This window comes from Brassica napus, chromosome A3 (genome assembly GCF_020379485.1).
Source record: "Brassica napus cultivar Da-Ae chromosome A3, Da-Ae, whole genome shotgun sequence".
Taxonomy (NCBI): Eukaryota; Viridiplantae; Streptophyta; class Magnoliopsida; order Brassicales; family Brassicaceae; genus Brassica; species Brassica napus.
The window spans coordinates 23,833,029-23,841,122 of record NC_063436.1 but is presented as its reverse complement, the minus strand read 5'-3'; positions in this window follow the sequence as shown (position 1 = coordinate 23,841,122).

The following is an 8,094-nucleotide window of genomic DNA, read 5'->3' as shown; positions in this document are numbered from 1 at the left end:
AATTTTCTTAATTTTTGTGTACTATTACAAAACATCAAGTATTATGAAACGGAGAGAGTATAATATAATGTATAAGTACTAGGTGTCCTCACATGGGCCTGATAGATTATTTATTTCTAAATAACATCTTACAATATTTCCAAGAATTTATGTTGGGCCCAAAGGAGAAATGTTCAAAATTGGACTTAAGCTCGATGTGTTAACAATAAATAATGATGATAAAAGGATATCAATTGTGAAAACTTGATAAAATTCGGGAAGATGATGACAAAAAAGAAATTTTAGAAGATCCTTAGAGCTAGAAAACAAACAAATATAACGAAAATAATATCTAAGCACAAGTACATGTATAGCTAGCTCTAAATGAGTAAATTCGCTATATTCATTTAAGAGAGAAAGTCAACTATCCAAAGTGCTCAATCCAAAAAAAAATTGGGCACGCAGTTCTTTTTTCTTGTAAAGATTAGTGGGAAAATGATAGGTAGCATAAAAAAACATTATGACAAATTAGCACATAATAAGAAATATAAATAAATAAACACTAACTAAAAGATAAAAATGACAAAATTATTCCAATCTTTAAACTTTTATCATAACTTCACTCTCTAAGGTTTTGATTGGTAAATAATAGAGTAAAATAATAAGATATAAAAAATTGAAAAAAGAGAAAATTAAAAAGTGAAACTTAGTTTAAAACTTTTCCTCTCACTATTATTAGATTAACATATTATTGCCATTTAAACGTGAACAAGATCTTGGTCAAAAACTGGACCCGAAACAAAACGTGTTGCTTTAGCTAGAGAATCTACGACAACATGTGAGAAACAAATTTAAAGGATAGAGAACTAAAGAAAGAGACAAGGCAACGAATTTTGGTGAGGAGGCATGTGATTTCGTTAGGTCGTCCTCTGAAGAAAGGGTATAGATCAAGACGTTTGAGTCAGAACAGAGAAGAAGACCGGGAAGGGTTCATTGTCGGTGCAACTCGGAGATCATCCCGCATAGCAAGCGCTTCAGTCGTTAGGGCTGCACTGACATGGGAGCGAACAGAAAAACCTTTAGAGATTGAAATTCCTTATGCATTGACAAAGGTCCATCCCATTCATGCACACCTAGAGGCCTCAATCCATGCACCATCAGAAGAGCAGACATGGAGGTTGGGAGGCGGGGGAGGTGGAGGTCGCTGGGGAGAAACTGGTTGTTTGGTTGAGCATGAAATAACAACTTCCCGTTCCTAGCATTAAGCATCGCTTTTGTAATGGTTTCATCTGCAGAGACACATTTATCTTCAAAAAGAAGCGTGTTACGAACAATCCAAAATCACCAAAAGATCCAAGAAATTATTGGGATGCCCGCAAGACCTGAGCAAGGGATATTAAAGCAGGAACCACTATATGAGAGGAGAGTAGTGATCGAAGACCATCTCTGAGGATCGGTTTCTTAAAAGTGATCGTAACATATTAGTCTATTTTTCTCTTTTTGGTGTTAATGGGTAGATAACATTTTTCATCTGATTGCTTAAAAGTGAGAATAATTGAACAGAAAACACTTTTACTCCAATTTATTACTGTCATATAGACTTTTCAGTCACAACCTAAATATTAAATTATAAACTGTAATAAATAACCCCAAATCCAAATATAAAATAAAATGTATTTTTAACTTTTATTTAATGGTATTTTGGTTATTTTGTGTGTTAATTTTTGAAATAATAAAGTGTTTTAATACTACTTTATGGTATTTCTCAAGATTAATTGATTATGCATAACTAACAACGGCGGATTGTAACTACAAAGAAACCACTCTTTCTGGAGTGCACGAATGTTAATATATGATAGCATATTAATTATCACCGAGAAAAAAAAAGAAAAAAGGAGAAAAAAAAATCACCAAGCTTAATTTAATCAAATAAGCTGTTTTTATCCTACCAAAAATTTTACATATTTTTTTCTTCCTATTCACGAAATTAATCACTACCATCGGAAAATATTGAAAGATCTAGGTGAAAAAATATATATTTTTTTGGTTTTAAATATATATAGAATAATTTAATATGATATCTTACGATCACACGTCTTTTTTTTGGGGACAATTCTTACTCACACATCCAGTCCTATATATATACAACTAAAATCATAATAGTATGGCTATTGAGAAAACTTTGAGTAAAACTTATGAGCGAATAGGACTTTCTTGAAATTTTAATGCTGAAATTAGGTTTTGTGCCTAATTTAGTAGATCTCATGGTCCATGACGATTAATTGTGTACGCGATTGGTCATTGGTTAATATGGTCAATCAAGCGGTATAAAAATTGTCGAGGGGTCTGTAATCGCCATGTGATTCTATCTTTTGTACGGAGGTATTGGTCTCCCATATTTGTGAGCAGTCTATATGCATATAATTGTTATATATTTTGATTAATTGTTTAAATTCTGATGGTCTGACCCCCTTCATTAGTTGAGTAATTTTACATATGTAGATATTGACCCTGGTAGATTCTTTTTCTACCTCCGCCATTGTTTGTGAGGCGGAAGACAGATGACGTGTGACAAAAATACATATATGATAACCTGCTTTTACGTGAAGCATCACCAAATCATGTGCCGAAAAAATATATATACAACCGACACACACACACATATATATATCGTAATACGGGTCTCTTGACAACCAGTTTTGTTCTTTCTTCGTTACCGAATAAGTGCCCGACATTTAAAACAGAACCCGAAGAATTATGTAAAAGCATGAACACGTAATCGTATGTATATATTTTTGAATCTGGTTAGTTGGCTGCAAATGCAGTAAGCATTTTCACATAATTAGCAAAGGATCCAAAAATCCCAATGTTCAAGACAGCAACTCTTTAGCCGTGTGGCATTGTGGCACATATCTCGTTCGTCCACGATTTCTGAGTGCTTCTCTTTATTTATTTTTCTTATGTAAACCACTGGGCTTATTTTCACCTTTTAGTTTAACTACACATAAAACATGTAGCTAATTTTGTTTTGATTTACCTGTGATATCATTTTGCTGTAAGGAAAAACTAAATATACTATATATTACAATGTAAAATAGAATTAATCATGCAAGCGTTCAAAGGGTTTGAACATGATATAAGATTATATGAGCATCAACATATATCACGGATCTTTATCAAAAAAATAAAAACCATCACGGACTCAAGGACACTATGAAAGGCATAACACATAATAAACAAGCGTTTGAAAATGTCATGAACATTATGGTTTCACAGAGGATGTGGCGATAATGCTATTCTCTTTTAAAATAAAATATACAAAATCCTGTAAACTTAAAAAGTATTCTTAAAGCTTAATTTGTAATTCTTTTGTTGAAATTGCTCTAAGGACATTTGATAAACAAATTATACTACAAAGACGACAGCTCAAAACGCAACACTATAAGCACTTCCATACTTTTTTAGACAATCGTTTTCTATTAAACAGCCCAAAAGGCAATACTAGAAACACGTCTCCATTTAAAATTAGCTTCTGGTCCATCTAACGTACACGATATATTCACATATTGAAGACATTGTTTATATTGTATGTATATGTGATGATAATGCTACTCTTGCATAGTGGGATATCTCCAATTCTCCCAAAACCGTGTGGTTCTAAAACCCAAAGTGTGGAACAAAAGATAGTGATTTCTGATGTAGAGAAATCTAATATTCCACTTCCAATTTGTAACTTTGCATACAAACAATTAGTTCCAAAAAAAAAGAACTTTGCATACAAACAACACGCATCACCTTCATTTTATTCCTTTTATTTCTAAATATGGTTTTACATTTTATTCTTGTAATTAAAAACGAATATTCGATTTTATTAATTATATTTTTAGGATTATCACATTGTTTGCATTGCGTTCTAGACAAAGACAAGTGACTTTTATAAAAAAACTAATTGGTCTAATGTTTTTCTATATTTTAAGAGAGTTGTTTCAGGAAATGTCTAGGAAGTATAGGTTTAACGATTAGGGACAAAAATGTCGCTGTATGTTAGTGCAGTGGCTCACAGCTGTGTAGTCGATGTACCGTAACGGTACTTAATAACCGACAAGCCGAAATCTATCAGTTTTTGTTTTTTTTTCTTGAATTTTCACCCTATCTTTTCCAATCAGTTACAAATGATATCCAAAATAACATATTTTGTTTTGAATGAATGTTGAATTTATTTGAATAAAAAAACATTTTACAATGAATATAGCTTTTAGCTGACCGGTTTTTGAACGTTTGAAAGTGATTTAGATAAGAAGATCTCATGTTTATTCACCTTGATGCGAACCAGGGCATCATTGCTCTGTCATACCGGCTGGGAATTCTTCCTCGGACCGAGTCAATCGGTTTCTGATATGTTTACCAACGAGAGTGGCCAGCATAGTAGGAGTATGTGAAGGTTCCCCATGCCTCCTGCCATTTCTTTCACGCCACAAAACAACATTTTCTATTATAAGTGAGCAGTTTTAACTTAAAACTTTTTCTTTCTTTTTGTGGAAGGCATTTTACATTACAACTTAATAAAAAATAATACTAGACATAAGTTTTATTTTTTGGTTGATAACCCCTTTCTTTCTTGTTTCGTTGTTGTAAGTTACTTCTAGACTCAGATTATAAGAGTGTGTGGATCGGTTTTAAACCTTTTTATTAATTAGTTTTAGAAGCTTTGATACTATATTAAACATTCTGAACTTCTAACTTCAAATCAGTTAGCGATAAAGTGAACTATTTCAAGTCTTCTATACATTCAAGTCTTATAAAAAAAACTGATGTACGAATTTATATTCTTACACCTAATTTTTAAAGATTAAGGCTCATATTCTTCTTCAAACAAAAGAAGCCAAAGCATAATCGTAAACCTGTAAGACGGACGTAGGGTCGGGTAACCACTTCATGAGGATGTACGTGTATCTCCTTTTCTTCTAGTAGGTCGTAATTTTTTTTCTAGTAGGTCATAGTTAGCATACCTTTCAATTTTAGTGATTAGGAATTATCTGTAACATGAAATGAAGTTTAGGTATGTAGGTTGATCAATTTCGTAAAATTTTTTGATCGAACTTCAGATTTATAGATTCTATTCTCCATGAATGGAAAAAATGTTCGCAGAACATGATAACATAGCCATCTTGGCCAAAGAACCAACTATTACAAAGAAGCAAATACAGCATATAAAGCTTAAACAACTAATGACATAAAGAAGTCATCTAAATTCAACATCAATTTCGTAAAATTTATGGGGTCACCTTGAAGGTTTAACTCAAAACATATATCCATCATCGTAAAGTGTTCTCCTTTGGGTTTACGAGGGGCCAATAATATTTCTCACCACCTCCGTACACACGCTTCTTTATATATCATACATATACATGTATATCATGTATCTTGTATGCATGTACTGTGTACGCATATAACATAATATGTATGTGTAATGTAATATTTGGGTGGTTTTCTTGCCAATAGATCGTGGATTTTAAGTCATGTTATTTCTCTCTAGACCTGAAAACCGCCACTACTTACACAGTTATACTAAAACTAAAGTTTAAACTAAGACAAACTGCAAACATGATAAGTATCGTATGCTTTTATATCTATGGTTATCAATTGCTATATGAAAAACTAAGTTGATGGTGTTAGTCGAAGTGATGAAAATTTAAACCAAACGTGAATATCCGACTACAGATGAATGAGTCAAGAAATTCATCATTTCAAAGAAAGAAAGCGTACTGAAATCACAAGGTAGTAGTCTAGTGGTAAGCGGATTTTGGATTGCTAAACAACCCAGATTTGAAAGCACCTCTAATAAATTTGTGAAAAGAAATATGAACAGTTACAGGAAAAGAGAGGAAAAGTAAAAGAGAAAATCTTATATATTAAAACAGAAGTCACAACTTTGATTCATGTGTGATTTTTTCAAAAATGGATCTGATGGACATATGACTAGAAATTCATGTTACATTTAATATAAAATCTTATCATTTAAATTTTGGGTCTACCAAATTTTTTTTATTGGGCTATCAATAATTGAATTTAAACAATAGATGATCTATTGAACTTATAGATAGTATAAATTAAATAGATATAATTTAATATTGTAATACTATATTTCTATATGCTAAATATTTAAATATTTGTTGATGTTAACTTTTAAAATTATATAAAAACAATTTTAATAACAAAAATCATATTATCTAACAATGATTAATCTTAACTACCTTAAACCAATGAAAATAAATTTTAAACTATATAGTTTATTTTAAAAATTAAACAAAAACTAAATGTTTAATTATTTACTCGATAACATAAATCTATGAAACGAAAAGTTTAATTTTTAAAAACTTTCTAAATTTGTGAAATATTATAATATCTTTAAATATGACAATAAAATAATATTTTACTAATATTTATATATATAGTTACGATTTTAATAATGAAATAATAATAAAAAAAATAATATAGAAGAAAATACAAATACATGTAAAACTTTGAAATAATATATTCAATAAAAAATATACAGTAAGCTTATTATGTTTTAAAAATTGATAAACATATATATATATTTTAATATATACCAATTTAGAATTGAAAAAAAAATATTTATAAAAAAATAAATGAAAACAAAAATTTGCGCAGTTGCGCAGTTTGAGATCTAGTAAGTATTATATTAACTAGAGATTTTGTCCGGGCTACGCCCGGGGTTAGAAAAAAATATCAATGTATTTAATATATATAATGCACAATTACATCCCTTGTTATTAAAATATAAACCAAATATTGAATTATAAATGAGTAAAACTGAAAAATTATCATTTTTACAATCTAAAAATACATATGAAAAGATATAAGAAAATGTGAAATGAATAAAAAAAAGTTAAACCTAAGTTACGATCCCAAAAAAGGTTATGATCCTGATATGTTTGACCTTATATATGGGGTTATCATGAACACAAATTATTAATCAGAAGTAAACATGAGCAAATTCTGAAAACATGCCACATCATTTTTCTAACATAGTAGATATTCACCTATTTATATTTTTTGTTTGTAATGCTTGCATTTTTGATTTAATTGAGTTCTAAATTATGGTATTGAAAATTCTTTATGGTATTTAGAATCTATATAAGTTGATGCCACTTACAATGATGTTTTGATGACTGCTGCCCATTGTAGAACAATACTAAAAATGTGCTAGAAAATCCTCAAAGTTGTCATCAACATTTGTTTAATGCTAGACTTTAAGTGTTTATAAATTTTAAAAAATTATGATTAATAAGTAGAAATGTATAACATAACAGATTCTATAAACTTTTTTGGGAAAAAAACAGTTTCTATTATTTATTTTCACATTTATTTTGGTTCATATTACCAGTGATTATTAATTCGATTATCTTCTTCAGGAGTCTGCTTCATAATTTTATTCATAAGTATCTTAAAATTTTTTTTTTATCAAGTATCACTTGACTTTGTATTTTCTATACTATTTCAAAAAAAAAGTGAAAGGATTTTTGTCCAAAAAGTCAGTAATAAAACTATTGGAGAATTTTATATCTAATTTATTAATTAAATATTTTTCTAATTCACTATATACGTTTATTTATTGTTTTTAGTGTGTAAATTTAAAATAAACTAAACCAAAGTTGTAGCCCACAATGTTGTTAGCGGCTAAACGTACCAGGTCACTATAAGTTTGAACCCTAAATTTCTGTAGAATGTATTTCCGGTATATTTTCTTTAATTGGGAATATATCTATCATTCAATTGATCTGAAAGATATAAGGATGAGCTGTTAGTCGATATTTCTTGAGCAAATGGGTTTTCGGAGCAAATTTAGTTACATTGATTAACAATAAAAGACATTGTTTACATTAATTTATTTTCAAAAATAAGAACAAAAATATTGAACTTTTATTTACATAATACAAATCCAGTTCGAAAAATCTAAAGACGGTTCATAGTTATGACACCATTTAAATTATAAACCATTTATAATTTGCGACAAATTCAAATCATATTCATAAATCTTGACCCATCAACCGACCATAACCACATCTCTATGCTTTGGCAACTATGAACAAA